Source organism: Triturus cristatus, chromosome 5_2 (assembly GCF_964204655.1).
Source record: "Triturus cristatus chromosome 5_2, aTriCri1.1, whole genome shotgun sequence".
In the NCBI taxonomy this organism is placed as follows: Eukaryota; Metazoa; Chordata; class Amphibia; order Caudata; family Salamandridae; genus Triturus; species Triturus cristatus.
The window spans coordinates 451,451,149-451,466,998 of NC_140588.1; the positions used below are offsets into that span (position 1 = coordinate 451,451,149).

The following is a 15,850-nucleotide window of genomic DNA, read 5'->3' on the forward strand; positions in this document are numbered from 1 at the left end:
CTGCAGGTATTTGTAGACAGCTCGATGCCCCCCGTCCCCTAAACACCCAACGGCGCCTGGGGAGAGGTGGTAAAGGCGAAAGTTACACCAGATAACACTGGGATATGACAAGACAAAAATAAACTCTAAGCTCTGTACTCGGGTGTCGACTCACCGACCCTCTTTTAGTCACGTCTCAGGAATATAAACACTTACCAAACATCGGTGTACAAAGGCGACAAAGCAGAGTCGCCACGACGCTGTTTGTTCACCCTCTGTCACCCCTGAACACAGTGTGGTTTAACGTGACTAAGATCCGTAAACCACGAGGTTATATTTGTTTACGAAAGAACTTACCTGAATGTCGTGGTAGACGCGAGAGGAGTCAACAAACCAACTAGGCGGGCAGCGCGAGAGAGCAACAGCAAGAAGATCCTCACGGCCAGACGATGGATAAAAAATGGCGGATGGGAGCTTCCAAACTTTTTCGGATTCGGGGGCGTGTTCCTGCTGTTCGAAAAAGGGCATGGCTAAAAAGTGGAAAGAACAGCAGGAACACGCCCCCGAATCTGAAAAAGACGGAGCCTATTTGGAGGGACGGCTCTCTCCTCCAATGGCTGGCCTCCGTTTAGGGAACCAGCCAATGGAGGAGAAGCAAAAAGAGAGGCGGGCTAAGGAGCCACTCTAGGAAACATAAAATCTCCGACTTCCGGTTCTGCCTTCGGCAGACCGGTAGTCCTCGACCTAAAAAGGAATCAAGCTCACCTGAAGTGTTGGAATCTTGGTAGGCACCTTGGTATCCATTTGAACGTCCCTTACGAAATTGTCCTCTCCCTTTGCGAGAGGGATAGAAATAGGAACGGGAGTTGTAGCCTGTATCCTGACCACCGCCTCTTTGGGACTGGAATCCCCTCTGGGAGAATTGTTGAGATCCACGGCCGAACGAGCGTCCCCTATGTCGTCCGGCCCTGGCAAAAACCAGACGAAGTGCACGCCGTAGCGAAGCCTGGGCTTTATCAAGACCGCTGAAAGTTGCTACAAACTTGGTAAGTTCTTTTAGAAAAGGCTGGCCGAATAACAGACCCTGAGCTACAGGACCGGACTCAGATGTGGAGAGTTCCGCCAATTTAGGATCCAATTTAAGGAGAATTGAGCGACGACGCTCGCTGGAAATTGCACAGTTAGCGTTACCCAACTGGCAAATAGCCCTCTGAGACCACTTAATAAGCTCATCAGGGTCCACAAGAGACGAAGATTCTTTGGCCTTAAACCCAAGATCCAAAATCTTTGTGAGTGGGCCCAGTTTATCCTGACAGGAGCGCCAGGATCTGTCAAGACCCTTCTTTGGATCTTTGCGAATTTTTTTAAGATAGGAGACCATCGTAGGATCAATCTCCGGTGTGTCTGCTAAATGATCGGCGAGATCTGGGCGAGGACACTCGGACCAAAGGCAAGCCCTGACATCTTTTTCAAAGGGTTGCCAAATGTGTGCCTGTACATATTCTGCCACAGCAGGAGAAGGAAGCCAGGAAGAGGTATGCGGATGATAGACGTCTGAAGGTTCGAAGTACCGGAGGATGAGTAGGAGCATCAACATAATGCTCCTTACGAGACTTCTTACGTGGCGGTGGAATATCCTGATCAGAGGGTGAGGAATGAGTACCTTCAGTGTCTGTTAAAATTCCGGAGGATGCTGAAGCACCCACCGAGGTCAAGGAGGAAGACTTATCTGTGGCTAGAGTTTTAGCCAATTTCTTAAAATCCGACCTATGTGGATTAGCTGGAGACTTGGACAATCGGGAGGGTGGCAACCAGCCCTGTTGTTTGGCGTATTGAGTCAAATGACGTTTTAAGGGGTTGATAGCACAGGCAAGTGCTTTATTAACTGAGTGTTGTACACCCTGGTCCAATGCTTACACCAAATCATGTTCTAGTATACTAGAGTCGTCATCCTCATAAGAGTAGTCATCTTCATCAAGGTATTCTTCCATAATGACACAGTACTGTGACAGTAATGCCCACAAGATGACACATAAATAATAGAAATGCCAAAGGCACAATGCAGGGGGAGTGAAAACCCCCACAGCAAGCCAGCAGGACTGGTAAAACCTGGACACTGTAAGATTTAAATGTGGAGGGAGGGCTTGCTGAAACAAAATAATCACTCTAGGCAGAGCCCATGCGCTGTTATACAGCCCAATGCTTATAAAGTGCAAAAGGCGTAGTCGGGGCTAAGTAAAAACGAGGCTGTGGGCAAGCGCTGTGAGGACAACCGTCTAAAATGCAAGCTCCATGTGAAAACACGGAAGAAAACACACAAAATGGCCACCGCGCATGCGCGGTAACGGCCGCCTCGTCAGAAATTAAAAGAGGAGCTTGCGCGCATAGCGCGCAAGTCCTCCAGCCCCCGTTCTCCCGCTCCACTAGTTCAATGAATAAGACACGGGCGCAAATGCACCTGGACCCAGGGAGGTGAGCCCACGCTCCCGTTAACCCCGACCGCTAACCTCGCGACTTATGCAAAAATAAACTAAGAGCGCGAGCGAGCACGAGGGATACAACGCATAGCAGCGCTACAGTGCATACAATGAAATAAGCAGCGCAACAGTTTCACAAAGCCCAAGACAAGAAAATATATATAATGAAGCACTTAACTGGCTGCGGAGCAGCAAAGAAAGAGGACGTACTACCATCTACATGACCTTTTATATGGGGGACTCTATGGTTGGTCACGTGGTACCCTGGTGTTCATGGGTACTGTCGTTTTCTTTTATCTAACGTTTCTTCTAATTGGCTGCTGAGCATTTCTAATAAAGAAATGAGAAAGCATAATCGGAGCCTCCTGTCCTGACATAGAATTCAAACATCAGAAGCTTTTAAAAAATGCAAAAGAAACACTCACGGCACCGACAAACCATCCAAAAGAAACCAGAACAGAGACAGGAACCGGGAGCAACAGCGTTCCGACTGCCGTCGGAGCAAGAAAAAAATAGGAATGGCGGTGGGTGGGTGGGAGGGGCTTATGTAACCTTTGAACTTTGGATTTCTGGCGTTTTGATTGGCTGGGTGGAGGCAGGACTGCCTCACGTAGTAAGGACTGGGAGGGGGGAGGACCCATGAGGGGGTAATGAATGTGTCCTTATGTAACGTAACTGGTGCTAATGTACAGCGCTCCAATACCTTCGGGTAGAGTTTGAGCTATATCAATCTGCAAAAACTAAAAATCTTCACGGAGTACGTGAGGCATTCAGTGCTTAACCTGGAAAGTGCTCTCAGCATCCGGTTAACAGGAGAGATATTCTAAAGGAGTGCAAGGCTATTTAAGTATAAAACCGTTGTGGTATTTCAAACCTATCAGTTGCCTTCGTGAATGTCGAAGGGCACCAGTCGTGCGCAAGTCAACATGCTTACAATACCTTTTATTGCAGATAAACATCTGAACCTAAGGAAAATGTTCCCAATAGCCAAGCAGGATCCACATATGTATTGGTCTGCATCAAGCTCAGTTTAGGCCGACATGGGAAATTGCTTGCTACCTCAAAATATATTAATTTTCTCAGGATCATTCATTCATTCGCTCACATATGCAGCAAAAGCTCTCTCTGCAGCCTAAGAGTTTATGTGACAAGTCGCTCTTTCGCTTAAACCACCTTATGAAAAGTCAGTTTGTGATTATACTCTGTCATTTCTGATGACGATGACTGTGCTCAGGTGGTGGGTGTTATATAGAAGCATATAAATATCTGTAGTGCGCACCGCACGCTCATTTGCAGCTGGGAGAGTGGCACTATCTCTGCATATCTTACCTAATGTTATGTAGGCAGGTGTTGAAACTTCTATCATTGTTAAAAGCTGATATTTTTTTCCAGCAAAGATGGCAACCCTATTTGCAAGGCCCAGGAAATAATACTTTTAAAAAAGTTTGCGCAAAATTCCCTATTATCTTTCTAAACTTGACAAATCGGTCTCGATTTAGCTTAAACGTCATTATTGATTGCATAGGTAGTTCGAAAACCCCGCCGCGAGAAATACCTTTCGTGCACCCGGAAGGGTTTCAAAAGAGGAACTATTAGCAAATATCTGTAGCTTTTCTTTACACGCTGATGCTTTTATGTCTCTAATAGAGAATGCTTCGCGTATTATCGTTTACTGTGTCCGTGCATTGATGACGTACTAGGAGATCGTCGATATTATAGAAGGGAAATCATATTGCTAATGCATGAACACGTTTATTGTAAAAGTTTAAAATGTTAAAAGCCCGTAAATGGATTTTGGGAGCGCTCGCTTGTGCTGAGCCGCATCACGTGCCTGCCGCCGGCGCCGACCTCAGTCCTGCTAAAGGGCGCTGCGGACATCAGAAAGTATTATATCGCATTGCGTTTCAATATGGCCTCTGCAGTCGTTGAAACCCCTTACTAACTTCTAGAAGTAATTGAACGAGATGCAGGCTTGAGCTACATTTTTTTTTCAAGTCACTGTAAATGTATTTAGTTTCCGAACTAATTGGGAAACGTGCAAAAAGTAAAGATAAAAGTGAAACATCACGAGGTGCGGAACTGCTGCACGGGTAAATAGAGCAGCCATCTTGAAACAGTAGCATATCTCCATGTATTAGAAGTCCAAATCACCAGTAGTAGGACTCGCCATTCGTGCACAGGCGTACAGGAAACACGAGGCAGATTATATGGAATTTCCTACCTCCGCATCTCATCTCAGAATTGCTAGTCACTTTTTCCTAGGACAGAAGTGAAACTTCACTGCACTTACCGTGTGAAACAGGTAAAGCGTTGAACGCACAATTTGTTGATTGCAGCTGCAGACGGTATTAAATCGTCATATAGGGTAGCGATTCTCGCCCTACTGACTGCATCTGCTTATCTGCTTTCTTGCTTGCCATGCGCACTGCCTAGCCGTAGCCGATGGAAAGGGGGACGGGGGCTATTACGTAGCTTAAAGGTTCTTGAAGTTCTCTGGGTTGGCTCTCACGCTGTTTGCAGTGGATACAAGGCAGCCTGCATAATCAGCATGTCTTTAGAGTGTGTGCAATTATGAGACTGATTCAGAAAAGTAAAATTATACGTTTTGTATACTATTTGTTTTTGCTATTCACAAGCTCATCCCTATTTTTAGGCCGAGCCTGAGCCAGCGCGCAAGCGTTGCTCTGAGGATCTGTTGTAGGTACTGTAAGGAAGAGAAGCCCTGCCCACATTTGTCATTGGCTTGTGTTTTTGTCCTTCGAAACTGCTGTCGTCTGATTCCGTAATAGGATTGTTAGTCTCTCTTTAGTATGGCCATGTGGCCATGTCGTCATTTGTATCCCCCCATAGCTGGCCCCTTTACTTGGTTGTTACACGGTATGTCTCCTTTTTTAGGTCGAGCCTAGCGGCAGCGCACGTGCAGTAGTCGAGTATGCTGTGGAAGCTTTGCCTTCTCTCTGCCCATATTTTCAATTGGCTGGTGTCATTGTTCTTGGTAAATGCTAGCTTCCGATTGATAATGAGGCTTGTTAGTCTTTACTAGTTACTGCTCTGTCGCCATTTGTTCCCTCCCATGAGGACTGTATCTTTTACTTGTGGCGTTACACGGTTTCCTTCATAAGTCGGTAAGCACCATTTTTTTTTATTTGCAGCGCGGGCCACTTTCACTTTAGCGGCCGTGCTTGTTTCTTTTGTTAATTTGCTGCGCGGGCCGAAAGGGAGCGTTTCAAATCACTAATCTAACAAGCATGTGCAATGCAATAGGTCTCGCATTTACGCGAGTTTTAGCTATTTACATTGCAAATAAAAATGCCTTTTATTTTTGTTTTTAAAACATAAATAAAAGGCATTGTCATTAACAATGCCAATAGCTTAAACTCGCGTAAATGCGAAACCTATTGCATTGCAAATACTTCTATTATAGTTGTACGGGCTGCAAGTTATTGTAGGTCGAAGAGTGATGTTGTTATCATCTCTTTTCAGTGTCTACAGCCACTGTGAACATGTTGTCCTATTTCTCTGGTGGTGACCTGCACCGGTTCTTGGTTTTGAATATGTAGAAGAAACTAATAGGCTCAGTTCGGTGTTCCGCAGATTCAATGTGTCCCCGCTGTGACACACAGGTGGAGCGTGGTTGACTTAGTACACTTTAGTCTCGAAGGAGCACTGAAACTCACTAAGCAAAAGCGTCTAAATTAACGACCAATGAGAGGGCGGTATACGAGCTAACCAGTCGCCGTTGTCACGGGATCCCTCAAACCGTTCTGTCTATCAATGGGGAGTGAAGTGTAGCTGGTGGATCGGTGGTGTTTACTACATTTATCTCCAAGGATGAGCCATGACTTTCGTCAAGCAGAGTCTGGCATGCAGGTTAGTTTGCAGGAGGGAATGGACATGAACATTGAAAGAGCTGCGACCATTGCCCAACCGTGGCACTTCATGTATGCCACAACATTGTCCAGTGTTACTAATGTCTGTAATGTACAGCTTGAAGCTATAAGCCACAGAATGTTCAGTGTTGTTAACTTAAGATGCCAGACTTGCAGTAAATGTCACAGGTGACATAGGGCCACCTGTAGTGCAGCATTTATATAGCGTTTATTACCCCTATGTGGCGCACAGAAACGCTTGTCTCCGTCACCAGGTGGCAGCAAGCTACCTTTAGTGTGTGTTGTTGGAAGGACGTTGGCTTTGTTTCTTGATTCTTTGGGGAAAGTGTTTCCATGTAGTAGGTGTTGACTATTGAGATGTAGTTATTATGCTATGGGACGCAGCACATAGACGTGTGTTGGATAAAGAGGTGTGTGAGATGATGGATTTTTTTTGTTGTGGTTTTATATAGTGCGAACTCGACCCGAAGGTATTGGAGTGCTTTACATGAGCACCAGTTACATTACACAAGGGCATATACTACTTTATTATTATTATATTTTGTTTAGGCACAGGTAGGTTAAGTGATTTTCCCAGAATCACGGGATGTTGAACCAACGCCAAGACTCGAACCTGGTTCCCCAGTTGGAAACTCAGCAGGACTTTAGTTAGTGCCACATCCTCTTCCACCCTCAGATAGAGGCGCTGTTAGAAATGGTGGGTCTCTAGTTGGCAGAGTTAGGTACCTTTGACCAAGTAGGGGCCCTTGCTTCTAGTCAGGGTAAGGGGGCTACACGCCTAAAATAAGCCCTGCTCACCCCCTTGGTACCTTGGCACGAGCAGGCAGGCTTTTCTCAGAGACAATGTGTAAAGCATTTGTGAACACATACAGTAATACAGTGAAAACACTACAAATGAACACCACACCAGTTTAGAAAAATAAGTAATCTTTATCTAGACTTAACACAAGACCAAACGACAAAAATCCACAATACAGTATTCAAAAATATGACTTTCAGATGGTAAAAATAGCTTAGTTCAATGTAGATGTTAAATGCAACACTTTACTCTCAAAGTACCTTGGATGCGTAACGCAACATAAATGCGTCATTTCCTTTCTTCGGGGGAGGCGGCGCACCTGTTCCTTACTGCAGCACAGGGGATGCGATGCGTCTGTTCCTTACCGGAGAGGAGGCGAAGAGTCTGTTTCTTACTGTGATCCGGTGCGTTGCGACAAGGTGGCGCCTCGATGCGATGCGACGATCCGGTCCAATGCGTTAAAATGGTGTCTTTGATGCGATGCGAACATGTGGATGTGATGTGTGCACGCCCCACAGCCGTGCGGCGAAATCAATGGTTTATCGAGCCGCAACAGGCCCTGCGGCACGCTTCTCCGGTGATGCAAGGGCAACCAGCTGCGGCGGCGGCACGCTTCTTCGGCGATGTGACGGCAATTGCTGCGGCGGCGACACGCTTCTTCCTCGTTGCGTCGCACTTCCAGCTCACAGCAACACACAATCTCCAGAGGGCCCAAAACAACGGCAGGCACTTCTCTGCAGGCAGAATTTCCAGCAAGGAAATTGAGGAGGAGCTGGTGGTGAAGTCTTTGTGGCCTTGAGACTTCAGAACAGGAGGCAAGCTCAACTTCAAGCCCTTGGAAATCTTCCACAAAGTTCCTTTTCTCCTTTACTTGGTAACCACTGCAGGCCAACCCCAAACAGTCACCAGCACAGGGGCAGTCTCCTTCTTCAGCATCCTTGGTTTCTCTCCTTGGCAAAGGTCCGTCTCGATTCCCAAAAGTGATCTAAAGTTCTGGGGTCTGGGCCCCCATATTTATACTACAAAATCCTTTGTTCTCTGAAGGCAGAGAGTGTCTGTACCCAGCCAAAACCAGTTCTGTCCTCCCTGGTGCAGCTTCCTGGCAGGAGATGGAGACAGCATTGTTGAAAGCAGACCTGGCCCAGGTAGCTGAAAATAAATCTCCTCCCCATATTCTCTATTCTATGTAGGCTCAGGCAAGTGAAAGGAAATCTCCCCCTACTCTCTATTCAACCCAGGTCCTATTCAGCCCAGCCCTGACTCATCAGACTGCTGGAGCCAAAGCTCTCCCTAGCCCCCTGTCACTCACAAACCAGACATGGAATACACAAACCTAGCAGAGGAATACTGGATGGTTAGACAAGGAAATACCTACTCTCTAAAAGTGGTATTTTCAAACACCGAATGTAAAAATCACCCACACTAAAAGATGTATTTCAACATTCTGAGTTCAGGCATACTAAGCTTTATTTTCCTATCTTGTTCCTAGGGTCAGTTAGGATTATAAGATGTTATGATGAAACTGCCCATTCTGGCCTATGGGAACAGATAACCTTGCAATGGTGAAAAATGAAATTGGCTGTAATTCACTATCCGGACATCCCACACACATCAGGGCATCTCCTATCTTTCACATACAATGCACCTGCTCTAGCGTAGAGTGCAAAATCCCTCCCTCCGTCACAGACCAAAGATCTCACATACACACATTATCCATACATTCACTGGTGGGGCCCATAACACCAACATTCACTCACCATCAGTCCGTGTGGGAGGCGATTATTCTCCAAAGGCTGGAAATGAGAAGGAAATACCACTTCTACCCTAATGAACGACAAATCTACACCACCTTCTGTTTCTCATTAGGCCTAAACTTCACCTTTTGTATTCTCCTCATAAATCGGGATGGATCAGTTAGTTGCAGGTTTAGCTTAATTTCTAATTCCCTAATTAACCTTTTCATTAACACATTTCAATGAATAAACAACCCAACTCATTTCTGTAGATATTCAATTTCACTTTTATATTAATATTGCAAATTAAATCATTCATTTGATCAAGTTGCCATTCATATTTACCGATTCTGGCTAAATGTTGTCCTCTATGTCAAATCTGGCAGTCTCGCAAATCTATGCCCATCAAATTTAGTAAATTCAGTTCATCAGGATTTTGGGCATTAATTCAGTTCATCAAAGATTCAGGCAATCAGCTGTCCTGCAGTGTCACCGTCCTCTCCGTCAGCATAACGTCAGGAAATCGAGAAAGGCCAGAAACGAACCCGCACCAACCTCTCTATTCTACCCTAATTTATAGTAAAAATCATTGACAATTTGTATCGAAAACGAGTCTTCAAATGTTCTGATTGGTCAATTGAAATCGTCTGACAGGATTCCCATAGAAATAAAGTCTCTGATGTCATTATACTTGATTTTTCCGGTTTTTTAGTAGCACATTATTGTTCATTCAGAAAAGCTGGCTTGTGTACCAGGGCAACCTTGAAGGGTACATGTTCATCTGGGGTCATGGCGAGGCCACTGTGTAGCAGTTGTCAGCACAGGCGCACTTCACCCAAGCCTTGTTCAGCGTCGGCAGTCGGGTTAGGCACCCAGGCAGCCATCTTTCGATAGGCCAAAATGGTCAACTTAAGCAAAGAAACACAAAAACGTAATTAATACATAGAAATGACTAATTAAATGTTATTACCTTGCTAATACCCATATGTGTATGTATTTATCTAGCAAAAGCAACACTCAGTGCGGTTTATACTTAATAAATAAAGCACGAATCACAATTACATCACAAAAGCAACATATATCATGCAATATTCTAATTGTCTATCATTAGTATGCGTACAAAATTTAATTCACGTATTAATTCAGCCATGCAGATGCAAATCCCACGTGTAATCCTTATACTAGTATGGTTGGTAAATATTTACCACATCACTCCAGTCCATTAGTTCGATTATAATTAATGAATTAATCTAATTAATAAAACAACATGCAAAATGGGGTGGGCATACAAAATTTTTAAGCATTACCCGCTCCAGCAATCCCCCCTTTGGTGATTTTATCACCACACCACCCAAAATTTTGTTCTGTCTTACGGAATCTTTAAAATGTTTTCTTGCTCTTAATCATAATTCAGTTTCACCTACGTCTTCTCTTTTTACTGATTCGTACATACACTCCTTCCACTCCTCCAATTCCATTTCCTCAATTTCTCTTTCTTGCTTCTTATCTTTTCTTTTTGAATTTTCGCTTTTTATTCCTTTCTTATTTTTCTTGTTTCTACTGCACATACAACCTAATCTTATCACTAAAATTATGCAGATTACACATGTTAATGGAAACAATATTTTACCTATAAAAGTACTACCTATTTTTACTAAGAAATTCTTAATAGCAGCTATTTTCTTTCCAATTCTTTCCCAACCACCTTCAACCTCCAGTGGTGCAAGTTCATCATGCAATTCAGTAATATTCTTAATATAATTTTTCAGATCTTTGCTTTCGTCAGGAATGTAAGTATAACAATGTTCAACTTTCAGCATTCCACAGACTCCACCCTCTTTTGGCATTAATATATCAAGGGCAAGTCGATTTTGCATTACCATAGCACGCATGGCAACCATTTCAGTGTTAACCAATAAAAATCCTCCAGCGGTGCTTGTTGACAAGCGATCCACTACTGTTGATAATTTTCAAATTTTGTTTGCATTCAGAGATATTCCCACTGCTGGTATCAATGACTGAAAAATGTCACCTACAATTCCTGCCCAAGATTCTCTCTTAGTCCTAGCTAAATGATTACTTAAGCTATGTACACCATCTTCTCCTCTATCCATATGAACATTTTTCGGAAAGACCAGGCCTACGTAACATGTGCCATACCAATGGTCTGGCAAACGATAATATGCCCTGTTCCCACAAATAAAATATAATCCAGGAAAGACTGGATCTTTACCACCTTTAAATCCCCATCCACCCATGATTCGATATGTATCATGGCACTCACTATTACCTAGAAAAGAATTATCATACACAGTTTGATTCCTTCGAATGCAAAACTTCCCTTTCTGAGGCCAATCTAAAGCTATAGTTGGACTAGCTTCTCCTTTTTAATGTTTTTCTTTCTCTATATCACAGACTGTTTTCTCCACTTTCCCTTCTGCTGCCTTTCTTTGCATTTTCAATCTTCTTTCCTCAACCATGTCTAAGAATGTCTTTTCCTCCTTCTTCAAACTGCATGTTAAATTGTTTCTAAAAATATACTCTAATGTTAGTTCCTTAGTTTCTAAGAAGAATTCACCTAATACCTTAGCAGGTTTTAATTTGTTTAATTTATTATAAGAAGGCACTTGCGCAAAAATGTTATCTACATCTGAAAAATAATATTCTAATTACCCTGTCTCATAAAATAAACTAGCTATTACACTACATGTTATTCCATACGTTGCCGGAAAGCGATGATATGTCACTCCCTCAGAAACAGATGCAGGTAACTGCATACATACGTAGCAGTCCCGTACGTCCATTGTCTTTACATATTCATACAATAATTTTGAAAACACATTATTAGAAAAATCTGTTATTGACCTGTCTTTATGTAAATAGTTATTATCTATTCTAGTTGGAACTACCTTTGGAATCTTCCCTATATTAGTTTTGTTCTCACTATGTCCTTCTAATGTATCTATAGTGGCCTTAAAAGAAATAACAAGAGCAAGGATGCTCCATAAAAACATTAATAATCCTGTACAACAACAGCACATTTTACACCATCTTTTCATGAATGTACATCTACCTTTACTACTTTCTATGTTAGCCATCTTTGTTAAAATGGACCGTGTCTTTTGACTTAGCCTCTTTTACTTCACAACTAGTTTTCCTAACCTAAGGTTCTAACACCTATTCGGTTCTACCAGTCTCTATCTTTTGATTCAATATTTTGTTTTTATCATCAATAGTTTTCCTAATTTATTCAGTTTGGCATCTCATCATTCTTCACTCTCCTCTCGTTATCCAAATACAGATTCTCCTGAATTTCCGTTTCTTCTTCTCCAATGTCGGTCAAGAGAACTCTCAGGCTTTCCGATTCTAATTCATCCTCATTCACTTTCAGTACAGCCTCCTCTGGATTTCCTTGACTATCTGCCTCTTCTCCCTTTTCAGGCAGAGCCACGTACGTCCATTCTGGTGACTTATACTTCTGTTTAGGTTTCCTTGTTCTTCTACTCTCTTTGTCTTCAGTTAATTCATCTTTCGATTTCTCTTGACTTGTCACTTCATTCACCGGTTCAACTCTCGGTGAATTCACTCGTGTCAGTCGATATCTCAATTTCCTTATTTTATTGGGCCAAACATCATCTCTTGCAACTCTTTTTACTTTACTTCCTTTGTCATTCTTTTCATTCCTCCAAGCTCTCTTTCTTAGAACTCGACCTTCAGGTATTTCATTTTCACTCTCTTCAGACTCTGTCTCAAATTGCTTTGTCTTTTCAGCGAATTCTTCTTCCACCACTTGTTTTGTTTTCCCTACTTCTGTCCCTCCTCGGATCTCCGACACGCAATCTTCCTGCTAGCTACTTGTCCCTTCACCTAACTGGATGTTGCAGTTCCCTACACCTCCTCGGGGGTCTTCCGCAGAAATCTGTCCCTCTCTCTCTGTACCTGTCCCTTGTTCACTTAAATTTGTTACTTCAGGTGGAATTTCTCTCAGTCTCTCATCTGGTACTTCCTTTTCACGAATTTCTTTTGTTGTGTCTTCAGTACTCTTTACTCTTTTCTTTCTGTGTTCTCTTTTAGAACCCTGCGCTTCTTGCTCGTTTCCAGAATCGCTGGATTCAGAAATCTGCCATCTTCTTCTCAGAGAGCTACTTCTGGGAACCAAGGCTGAACTTTGTTCTGTTTCCCCCCTTTCAGAGTTTTCTCGCGTCTTTGACCCTTCGTCATCTGACTCAGTGCTTGATTCTGATTCATCAAAGTATTCTTTTCCTGTGCTGTCCACCGGATTTGGAATTCTCAATGTATGACTGGCATGGATCAAGTTTTTCAGTCCAGCACACTTCACAGCTGTGGTCGTGGTCAGAATGACTTGTCGTGGTTTTCCCCACCTTGGAACCAAACAATTTCTTCTTCTGTGGACTTTTATCCTTACCCAATCACCTGGGCTCAGATCATGGGCTGGCTTCTTTTCAAGTGTGGTGGCATCTGCTCCAACCTGATGAAACACAGAATGAACTGTGTCAGCCAGGCCTTTACAGTATTCCAACACCATGTCATAAGTTATTGTCATCAGCTTGTTGACTGGTATAAATACATGTCTCATAGCACGTCCCATGATTATTTCATGAGGACTCAATCCTGTAGTTCTGTCTGGAATTGACCTTATTGTCATGAGTACTAGAGGCAAGACATCAGGCCATTTCATACCTGTGGCCAAACACATTTTCCCTAGTCTATTTTTGATAGTTCCATTCATCTGTTCAACCACACCAAAAGCCTCTGGTCGGTAGGCACAATGTAGTTTTTGTTGTACATTCAATGCTTCACCAATTAATCCTACAATCTCATTATGGAAATGTCCTCCTCGGTCTGACTCAATTGTCACTGGGAACCCGAACCTGGGGATGAATTCTCTCAGCAGTAGCTTGGCTACTGTCAACCCATCATTTCTTCTTGTTGGGAATGCTTCCACCCACCTAGAGAATAGGCAGACCACAACCAAAACATACCTCAGTCTGTTAGAGGGAGGCATCTTAATGAAATCTACTTGCATTCTGGTGAAAGGCCCTCCTTCTCGACCTATTGTTCCCAGACTCACTACTGTCTTCCTTCCAGGATTGTACTGCTGACATATTAAGCATCTTTGACAAAGACTTTCTGCTACAAGTCTGAATTTTGCATTGTACCAGGTCTGCTTAAATGACCTGATCATGGCATCTCTCCCAATATGTCCCTGGCCATGATACATCCGTGCCATGGTAGACATCATGCTATCAGGCATAACTGGTCTTCCATCTCGATAGACCCACACATGATCCTTTTCTCTTGGGGCACATCCTGCTTGTACCCACTGTCTCATTTCCTCATCTCCTGCCTCATCCTGCAATTGTCTTACCTCTTCCCAAGTTCCCACAATGTTAGCGAACATCAATGAGCAAGAAGACATTTCTCTTTCCTTAGCCCGATTGGCCGAATTCTGATTTCGTGCACAATACTGTGCCATGTTGTTAGCATACCTGTTCCCGGTGGTAATATAATCACCACCTTGACTATGAGCAGCACATTTTACAACAGCCAATTGTTTAGGCAGCTGTATCGCCTCAAGCAACATTCCAACCACATCTGCATTCTTAATAGGAGTTCCACTCGAGGTTAGGAAACCTCTTTGTAGCCATAGTTGGCCAAAGTCGTGGATGACTCCAAAGCCATACTGGCTGTCAGTTATCACAGTCACTCTCACACTCTTCCCAATCTTGCATGCTCTAGTCAAAGCCACAAGTTCTGCTACCTGGGCTGACTTCACTCCTTTCAACTATGATGCTTCTATTACTGCTGCGACTGTGCATACTGCATACGCTGCACTCAGCACTCCTTCATCTGTTCTCAAACATGACCCATCAACGAACATCACAAAATCACTTTCTGGCAAAGGTGCATCTTTTATGTCTGGTCGTGGTTTTGTACAAAAATCAAGTACATCCAAACAATCATGATCTACGTCATCTCTTACTTCCACAATCTCAGCATCAGGCAACATAGTTGCAGGATTCACATTCAAACATCTTGCAAGACTCACATTAGTGGCACCCAATATGACCTTTTCATACTTAGTCAGCCGACTGTGTGTCATATACTGAGTACGACTCCTTGTCAACAGTATTGCTACATCATGGAGCACAAACACTTTCAATGGATATCCCATCACAATTCCTTCACTCTGCTCCAAACTTCGACATGTTGCAGCTACCGCTTTCAAACATCCAGGTAAACCTATAGCTACTGGATCTAGCATTGATGAAACATATGCAATTGGTCTTCTCATTTTTCCATGCTTCTGGGTCAACACAGAAAGTGCACATCCATTTCTCTCACTGCAGTACAACTTGAATTCTTTCTCATAGTCAGGCATACCTAATGCAGGTGCTTCACACAAACCATCTCTCAATTGTGTAAATGCTGCCAATTCTTCCGTGTTTAATTCAAGGGGATCTTTCACATCACTTCTCGTTAATCGCACCAAAGGTTTTGCGATCAAGGAAAAGTTGCCGATCCACTGACGACAGTATCCAACCATTCCCAAAAACATTCTCACTTCTTTTTGAGTCATGGGAGCCCTCATTCCTTTTATTATTCTGATTCTGTCTATGGTTATTTTCCTTATTCCTTTCTCAATGTTATGTCCCAAATACTGCACTTCCTTCTTGCAAAACTGTAGTTTCGTTGGTGACACTTTAAGTCCTCCATCTGCCAAATGATTCAGCAAGGCTATTGTATCTACCTCACAAGCTTCACATGTTTTTGACGCCACCAAAAGGTCGTCAATGTATTGGACCAATACAGAGCTTTCTGGCATTTCTAGACTCTCCAAAGACCTCTTTAATAGCTGATTGAATATTGAGGGGCTTTCTGTATACCCCTGTGGGATTCGGCACCATGCCAAAATAGGCTCACCAAAACGAAATGCAAAAATTTGCTGAC

The 15,850-nt window shown here is 43.3% G+C and overlaps 1 protein-coding gene across 3 annotated transcripts in view; it reads right to left on the reverse strand.

The window, feature by feature from the left end:
- Window positions 1-15,850, reverse strand: part of BLVRA (biliverdin reductase A) — a 285,794-nt gene that overhangs the window by 190,196 nt on the left and 79,748 nt on the right. The gene's annotated exons all lie outside the window — the stretch shown is intronic.